The 9351-nt window shown below is 37.7% G+C and overlaps 1 non-coding gene across 1 annotated transcript; it reads left to right on the forward strand.

Moving 5' to 3' along the window:
• Positions 1-3422: 3422 nt before the first annotated feature.
• LOC144704038 (small nucleolar RNA R71) lies at positions 3423-3531 on the forward strand. The gene has a single exon (XR_013581725.1). It is a non-coding gene; the product is annotated as a small nucleolar RNA R71 (small nucleolar RNA).
• Positions 3532-9351: the final 5820 nt, after the last annotated feature.

The following is a 9351-nucleotide window of genomic DNA, read 5'->3' on the forward strand; positions in this document are numbered from 1 at the left end:
GTTGAACTGGCATTTAATCTAATTATCTTCTTCATTTTTACATATTATATTTAAAAATACTCTGCCCTCATAAATTGAAAACTTTACTCCGAATCCAGCCTTTCTAGAATTTATCTTTATCAACTTGAGTTCTTTAGGCTGCAATCATGTCTTAGGAGGAGAGTTCAGATGCTTTTCTTCAGATAAATATTTACATATCGCTGTGGTAAAATCCTAATGAATGTTTATTAAGCGTAGAAATGTTAAACTGGCACTTAATCTAATTCTTTTCTCCATTTTTACATATTATATTTTAAAATACTCTGCCCTCATAAACTGAAAACTTTACTACGAATCCAGCGTTTTTGGGATTGATCTTGACCAACTTGATTTCTTTAGGGTGCGATAATTTCTTAGGAGGAGAGTTCAGATGCTTTTTTCAGGTAAATATTTACATATCGCTGCAGAAAGATCCTAACGAATGTTTAATCAGCTAGGAAATGTTGAACTGGCACTTAATCTAATTCTTTTCTTCATTTTTACATATTATATTTAAACATACTCTGCCCTCATAAACGGAAAACTTTACTCCGAATTCAGCCTTTCTGGAATTGATCTTGATCAACTTGGGTTCTTTAGGCTGCAATAATGTCTTAGGAGGAGAGTTCAGATGCTTATCTTCAGATAAATATTTACATATTGTTGCGGTAAGATCCTAAAGAATGTTAAAAAAACTATGAAATGTTGAATTGGCACATAATCTAATTATTTTATCCTTTTTTACATATTATATTTTGAAATACTCTGCCCTCATAAACTGAAAACCTTACTCCGAATCCAGCCTTTCTAGAATTTATCTTTGTCAACTTGAGTTCTTTAGGCTGTGATAATGTCTTAGGAGGAGAGTTCAGATGTTTTCTTCAGATAAATATTTACATATCACTGCGGTAAGATCCTTATGAATGTTTATTAAGCGAAGAAATGTTGAACTGGCGCTTAATCTAATTATTTCCTCCATTTTTACATATTATATTTTGAAATACTCTGCCCTCATAAACTTAAAACTTTACACCGAATCCAGCCTTCTGGAATTGATCTTGATCAACTTCAGTTCTTTGGGATGCGATAAGGTCTTAGGAGGAGAGTTCAGATGCTTTTATTCAGATAAATATTTACATATCACTACGGTAAGATCCTAAAGAATGTTTAATAAGATAAGAAATGTTGAACCGGCACTTAATCTAATTATTTCCTCCATTTTTTCAAATTTTCTCTTGAAGTACTCTGGCCTCATAAACTGAAAACTTTACTTGAAATCCAGGATTTAGGCGAAGACATTTTGAAACTCATCTTAAACTCATCTCTCTTCTCTCTCTATCTCTCTCTCTCTCTCTCTTTGTTTATGTGTTTTTATCTGTCGCTCTGTGTCCCTAGGATTCTACTTTAATTACTATCTCTTTCTCCCTCTACTTCTGTTGAAACACTTATTTTATCTCTTACAATATGACGGAATCATTCAGATATACATACAGGCTTCTCTCCATCTATTTTTCTCTATTGGTACGGAACCCCATTTTAAAATTATGTTTATAACTTGGAAACCTATAAATTATCATTCTAAAAGTATGTTTAACCTATGCCGATGGGATGTTTATTTAGGCGCCCGTTCATCCTCGCCTTCTACCAAACTTAAATCGATTGCTATTGTCCTTATAAATTCTTACAATCAACTTTATTTCAAATTATTCTTCTTGATGTAGCAGCCGGATAATTCTCATGGTGGATCTGAATTACAGAATTCTGTTGGCGCAGGCGGAGGCGAGAAGCTTTGATGCAAATACTAGATCAGCAAAACTGTCGCATAGGGACCAAGTGAGGTCTCCTCCGTCACCAGTCTTCTATGCTACCCCCTGCATGTTATCCAACTGAAGTAGGCTTCTTTTTCTTCCTTCTCCTTCATCTGTCTACAAGCTTCAGATCTTTGAACTACAGATAAGTGGCTGAATATGGGATTCTTTTATTCTCCTAGAATGAGTACGGACCTGCTTTCTATCTCCTCTCTCCCCGCCCCAAATGAGGATTGCGAGCGGGCCCTACTAGTAATACTAATACTAGCTCCTGTATCTAATAATACTCTAGTAAAAGTCTTTCCACCAATTTCACATGTAATAAAAGGAGCTCCTGGATCTTCCTTTTTAATGGGAACAGAGTTTAAGATACTAGAGCCATTTTCAGAAAGCTTAACTACCACCTTGATTTTCCTAGATGTGCATGAATCCTTTAAATATTTCTTTAAAGAATGTGCACATTTAATCATATCCTCTACGGCTACTGACATAGTGGCTTTCTTAAAATTCTTTAGGAGTCTAAACTCATAATCAAGGGAAGACTTAAGGGGTTTTAAGGCCGAAGGATAAGGAATGGAAGGGGTGTAGGTTGAAGGTAGGGGTTCCACACTAGGTGATGGAGCCTCTCCTTCTCTTAGGTTATTTTCCTCCAATTTAGTTTTTTCCTTGCCTAGGTAAGGATCTTGAAGTTCCTTGCCATTTCTCAATTTTGAAATGGTTTGAATTTCTTCAAGATCTACCTTATTTTCATGATATAGGCTTTGCTCTTGTAAATGACATAAATTATTGGGATTAATGGAAGGTTGAGTTAGAAATCGACCTGTGTGGGAGTTGGATTCAACTCCCTTACCTCCATGGTGAGCTGTCCTTTGCTTCAAGCTCTCCAATCTCTGTCTGGTCTGCTCTTGCGCATCCATCATCATTTTTGTCTGCGTTTCCATCATGGCTTGCATGCACATCTCCATTTCTTCCCATAACATTCGATTCTGCTGCTCTATCATGTGAGAGATCACAGGTGTTAGAGTAGACAAATATTATACCTGGTTTTGTGGGGCTACTTGATAAGACTGTTGTGATGGAGTATGGAATTGGACTCGTTGCTGGAAAGGGGCCTTGGTTCCTTGGGAGTAGATTCCTTGGTTGTTGTAGATGGGCCTTTTGGGTCCCCCCAAGGACTGCTGGTTGTAGTTCAGCACATGCACCTCCTCCTCTCCTAGTTGACATGCTCCATCCTCATGATCTCCGCTAGAACGTAGAGAACAAACACTTGCTTTCACAAGGGGTGAGTTAGGGAGAAATGCATTCTTTAGGGTGGAAGTCAATTCTTCAAGCTTCTTGTTGGTTTCTCTTATCCCTGCATGAAGATCAGCTTCCCTTGAAGTTTCTTACAGCACTCCCCCTCGTTTTGGGTTGGTGTTTATTCCCTTTTGACTTGCTCCTATTTCATGCAGGTCAGTTTTAGCCACCCTTTCCAAAAGATCAAAGACTTCATCCTCATAAGCCATATAGAATGAGCCACCAGCTATTTGATTCACTTTGCTTTTAAAAGTATCAAGAACTGATTCATAAAAAATTTCAGCTAGCTGACAGTTTTCTATTACACGACGAGGGCATTTTCGGATTAATTCATTAAACCTTTCCCATGCTTCACTAAATGCTTCATGATCATGAGGGTAAAATTTCTGAATTTCTTTTCTATAAAATTAGTTTTGGAAAGGGGATAACATTTATGGAGAAATTTATTCTACATTTCTTCCCATGAATTAAATGTTATGCCTAAATTTCTGTACCATGCAAAAGCCTTACCTTTCAAAGTAAGCGAAAAATACTTCCTTTTTAACACTTCTGTAGTTAAGCCAGGAATATTTTGAGAGGAATATTGAATGTGAAAATCGTCAAGGAATTCTAAGGGGTTTTGAGAAGAATGACCTGTAAATTCAGGGAGAGAGTTAAGTAGGGCATTGTCTATTGATGAGAATCACAATAGCTCATTTGAAATGCCGTCCCCCCCTCCTCCTCTATAGTTCGAATAGAGAAAGCTATGAGCGAGAAAGAGAAATAGAGGTTCCTCCGGTTGCAAAATCTTTAGTTTGTAATTTTTTTTTGCATGCCCTGTTTTTGATTTGAGACGATTCCTGTGATTTATTGATCAATAAAACTGGTATTTTTTCTATCTGGGCGCATGCAAACAGGTATCACAAATGTGTGGGCGAAGACCACATACCACATTAGGTGTTCAGAGGCCTCATAGATGGCCTGCTCATCAGCTGCGTGGCATCATGTGACAATCTTTGGGCTTTAGTCATGATGGACGCCGGCACCGGTTTCAATTCATAAGTCCATGAGCTCTTCCCCTACTTCCTTCACAAGGTAACCTCCTCCGTCTCTCACTCTCTGGTCATCTCGCTCTGGTTATCGTTCTATTGAATGTTTAATTTCTCAGTCTACCGAACTTTATTTATCTCTATATCCTCCTCGTCGTTCAGATTTCATTCTTTCTCTAATTCTCACTACAACCTCCTCTCTCATTCTCAATATCCTCGTCACCTTATGATCGAATGCTTTGGATGTTTCTTTGTCACCGGATATGCCTTCTAAATCTCCCTTCTTTTTCACCTAACCCATTTCTTTAATCTATCGCTTTCTCACTCCTCTCAGATTTTTTTAATCCCTTTATGATTATTGCGAACCTTCAAATCTCTCCTTCTCATTCAACTTGATTTCATATGGCTCTATCCGTCCCATTCAACCCAACTTGTGCAATATCTCTATTATCCTTTCACTTGAATACAACTATATTTTTTTTGTAAACCACCCGAGTTTTTATAGCTCTCGTTCTCTCTGTCTCTCTCTCAATATATATGTATATCTACCTATCTATCTATCTATCTATCTATCTATCTATCTATCTATCTATCTATCTATCTATCTATCTATCTATCTATCTATCTATCTATCTATCTATCTATCTATCTATCATCTATCTATCTATCTATCTATCTATCTATCTATCTATCTATTTATCTATCTATCTCTATCTATCACTCTCTGTCTATCAATCTCTCTCTCTGCTTTCTCTCTCTCTCCCTTTCCCTCTCTCTCTCTCTCCCTCTCGCCCCCAATGTGCCATCTTGTTCTGTGCGAGGGGATTCCATGAATGGAACATGGTGTAGTGGGCAAACAACTTGTTCATCACCTCTGTCGTGGGTGCCAGCAATGGGACCTCCCTCGTGGCGATGTCAAAGGGCACCCATTACAGGCAGCGGTGGTACAAGGTGGACGACTCCTTCCCATACAAGTGGATTATCAAGAACCAGTGGGCCGGTCTCCACGTCAGCTCCATGGCCACCTCCGGCACTCGCTGGGCCGTCACCTCGATGACGATGGCCTAGTGAGTGTCAGAGGTGACCGTGGAGGTGACGTGGAGGCTGGGCCGCCAGCTCTTGATAATCCATTTGTATGGGAAGGAGTCTTCCACCTTGTAGGACTGCTGCCTGTAAGGGTTGTCCTTTAACATCATCACGAGTGAGCTCCCATTGGTGGCTCCTGCGACAGAGGTGATGAACAAGTTGTTCGTCCACTACGCCATGTTCCATTCATGCCATTCCCTCGCACAAAGTAAGATGACGCATTGAGAGAGAGAGAGATAGAGAGAGAGACAGACCGACAGAGAGAGAAGAAATGGAGAGAGAGAGAGAGTTAGGTCTCTTGAATTGCTGCCGAGTTCAGCAACTCGACCGCCCTTGCACCGCAGGCCAATAAATTGTTTTTGGTCGATCTTGGCTTGGGTAAGTATGTGTTTTTTACCAAAATGTTTTATTTTCTGGTGTTTATAACTTATTCTTTTAATGAGTAACAGTTTTCGGAAATTATATAAAAAACGAAAAAATTAACAGTGAATCATCCTCTCTGTAAAGCAACATGATCGAGAGACACCTTCAAAAGGCAGCATGTAGAACAAAATCAACGCCCGGATTTTTTTTAGGTTAGTAAGCGGCGGATATTTTATTTTACATATATTTATAGATAAAACAAGATGTCTAGGCTAGAACAGAGGTTCTCAAGTTTCATCCACACATTTATTTCTCCCGTAGGGGGACTTCACAGTATGCGAGGGTTGGTGCCCACCTTGGGAGTGTTGAAAGGCGTCGTGTCTTGCTCAGAGAAGAGACCGATAGCAAAAGAATAGAGAACGAAGAAAAGGAGAAGAAGACACTAGAAGTATCAGTAAGATCGTTGTTATTCCACTAGTTTTCCAATATTACATTGGTCGTATTTATATTACATGTAGAGTAGTTTGTAAAAGAACTTCTGTTTCATATATCCCTTGTAGCAGTTTTACAATGGATATAAAAAATTCAGTTTAATCCCAACCGTTATAACAGGTTGGGTGCACCGATCACAGCCGTCGATCGGTGGGGTATACCCATCTGTTATAACGTATATCTAATGTTTAAATCTAACCGTTATAACAGGTTGGGTGCACTGATCACAGCCGTCGATCGGTACCATAGACCCATCCGATATAACGGATATCCTACGATATAATGTCAACGGTTATGATTCTCTATGGTTCGATCTTAGCCGTTTATGTTGAATCCTAATCTATTTTTGATCCTTACCATCTATGTTTAATCCTATTCTTTATGTATCTAATGAGTATATAATATTCACTTATTTTAGTAACTAATCTTGTTCACGTTCCTAACAGGAGGTCGATGGCGAGGTCGATGGCGAGATCATTGCCGAGTAAAACTCCTCATCTAACACCCCCCCGCAAGATCATCGATGGTGATGACGTTGAGCTTGTCCCTAAGAAACCAAAAACACAACTTTGGTAGAGGTTTTGTTAGTATGTCAGCTACTTGATTCTCGCTGTCAATAAACCGGATCCTCAAGGATTTGGCCGCAACTTGTTCCCTAACGAAGTGATAATCAATTTCTTTATGCTTCGTCCGGGCATGAAAAATCGGCTTTCCAGCTAAATAAGTAGCCCCTAAGTTGTCGCACCACAGTGTTGGTATATATTGGGGTATTGATTGTATTTCCTTGAGCAGTGATTGAATCCACATGATTTCAGCAGTTGAATTTGCAAGAGCTTTATACTCTCTTTCAGTACTAGATATGGCCACCATGGCTTGTTTTTTTGAGCTCCAAGACACAAGATTTTTCCCAAAAAAATAAGATAACCACCAATTGATCTTCTGTCTTCACGATCACCTGTCCAGTCTGAATCACTAGAAGCACTAATGGATATATTAGAATTTATGTGAACCACCAAACCATGTAAAAGACTTCCTTCCAAATAAAGAAGTAGATGTGTTAAAGAAATCCAACATTCTGAACTACGACAATGCATTTTTCAACAAGCTTTATTTACAGAAAATGCTATAACTGGCATTCTTAGAGTTAAGTATTGTAATGCAAGAACTATTTGTGTGTAAAAGGTATCATCATGAGTTTTGTTTTCAGTTTTAGAGGTTGAAGATACAGAAATAGGAGCAGGAAGTGGTATTGACTTTTCCATTTTTGCTTGAAGTAAAATAGTAAACAAAAAATGTGATTGTGTTCGAATAAATCCCTTTGGACGAGGCAATAATTCAATACCCAAAAATTATTATGCAGGTCGAAGATCTCGAATGACGAATTGTTGATGTAACTGATGAACAACATTTTGAATTTCTTCAGAACTTGGGGACATAATGAGAATATCATGAACATAAATCTAGATAAAAATATGATTTTTATCATCTACTTTGAAAAATAAAGACATATCAGTTTTTGGTCCAAAGAACCCCAGATTCTGTAGGAAGAAGTTATCATAAAAAACCATGCACGAGGTGATTGTTTTAAGCCATAAATTGATTTTTTAAGTAAGCATACAAAAGCAGGGTGAAGAGGATTTTTGAAACCTGGTGGCTGCTCCATGTAAATTTTTTATTCTAATTCTCCATGTAGAAAAGCATTCGACACATCAAGTTGATATATCTTCCAATGGTTAACGAGAGCAATTCAGAGCAACAATCGAATAGTGGTTTGTTTAATCACAGGAATAAACGCTTCAGTGTAGTCAAAACCTTCCTGCTGATTAAAACCTTTTGCCACTAATCGAGCTTTAAATCTATCTATTTTTTCATCCGACATGTACTTTAATTTATACACCCATTTACCTCCAATAATATGGAGATTTTGATTCATTGGAACAAGGTCGCAAGTATTATTTTGAACCAGTACTTCATACTCTGTTTTGATTGCTTGCGTCCAGTTTTTATCTTTGGATGCTGCAGTGTATGAACTGGGTTTTGAGAGTTCCAACACTATACAAAAACATGTTCGGATTGGGTGTCTTCTAGCCATGAGTGATAAATGACTACTTTGTGAATTGTCTTGACAATACACATCTTTGAAATTCCTTACTTTAATCACAACTCCAGGTTCAGGTGTGTGATCTAACGCACTATAGATTTCTGTAATGATGACATCCTTTTTTGCGATATTACTATTTTCATTTATCAACAAACTGTTATGTTGATCAATATCTTTGTTCAAGTTTGAACCTGACATTGACCGTTTAGTATCATCATTCAGCACATCATTTTGTGTGGATGTTGATTTTATAATATTTTGAATATTCACAGTCATACTAGGACTAGCTCCAAGTATTCCTGAATTATTATCCGGTATATTTGAGAATAGGAAAGTGTGTTCATCAAATACCATGTCTAGAGATATAGATTTTACCTGTTCTCTTTGAGTAGCATCTGTATCCAGAATGTAGTGAACTGTATCCTAGTAAGGCGCACTTCTCGGATCTTGAATCTATCTTGTGCTGAGCATACGATTTTAAGTGTGGGTAACACTGACATACAAAAGATCTCAAGAAAAAATAGTCAGGAAATTTTTTAAACAATACTTCAAATGGTGATTTATTTTCCAAAATGGCTGTAGGTAACCTGTTAATTAGATACACTGCTGTAGCCGCTGCTTCATCCCAAAATGTTTTTAGCACAGAAGCATTATGAAGTAATGCTAAAGCTGTTTCCATAGTATGTATATGTTTCCTCTCGGCTGTTCCATTCTGTTTAGGGGTGTGTGGACATGACCCTTGGTTTTTTAAGATTGAGTGGAGAGACTCATACTCTCCTCCCCAATCAGATTGAAAATTCTTAATTTTAGTGGAAAGTTGATTCTCCACTAATTTCTGAAATTCCTGAAATTTATCGATTACTTCATTTTTCCCTTTTAAAAGATATAACCAGGTATAGTTACTGTAATCATCAATAAACACCACAGAGTAAGAATAATTGAGATTTGATAAAATTGGAGATAAACCCCATAAATCGGAATGGAGAACTTCAAGAGGTTGAGTAGTGCAATTTTGAGTGGAGTAAAGTGGTAGTGTGTGTGACTCTGAAATTCTACAAGCATTACAATCTAATTGTTTATTTGAGAAAGGGACTCCGAAATTTCTAATAATTTTGCTTCAACTCAAAGTGGAGGGTGACCAAGTCGAGAGAGTCATGTT

The sequence above is a fragment of the Wolffia australiana genome, chromosome 5, assembly GCF_029677425.1.
Source record: "Wolffia australiana isolate 7733 chromosome 5, ASM2967742v1".
Taxonomy (NCBI): Eukaryota; Viridiplantae; Streptophyta; class Magnoliopsida; order Alismatales; family Araceae; genus Wolffia; species Wolffia australiana.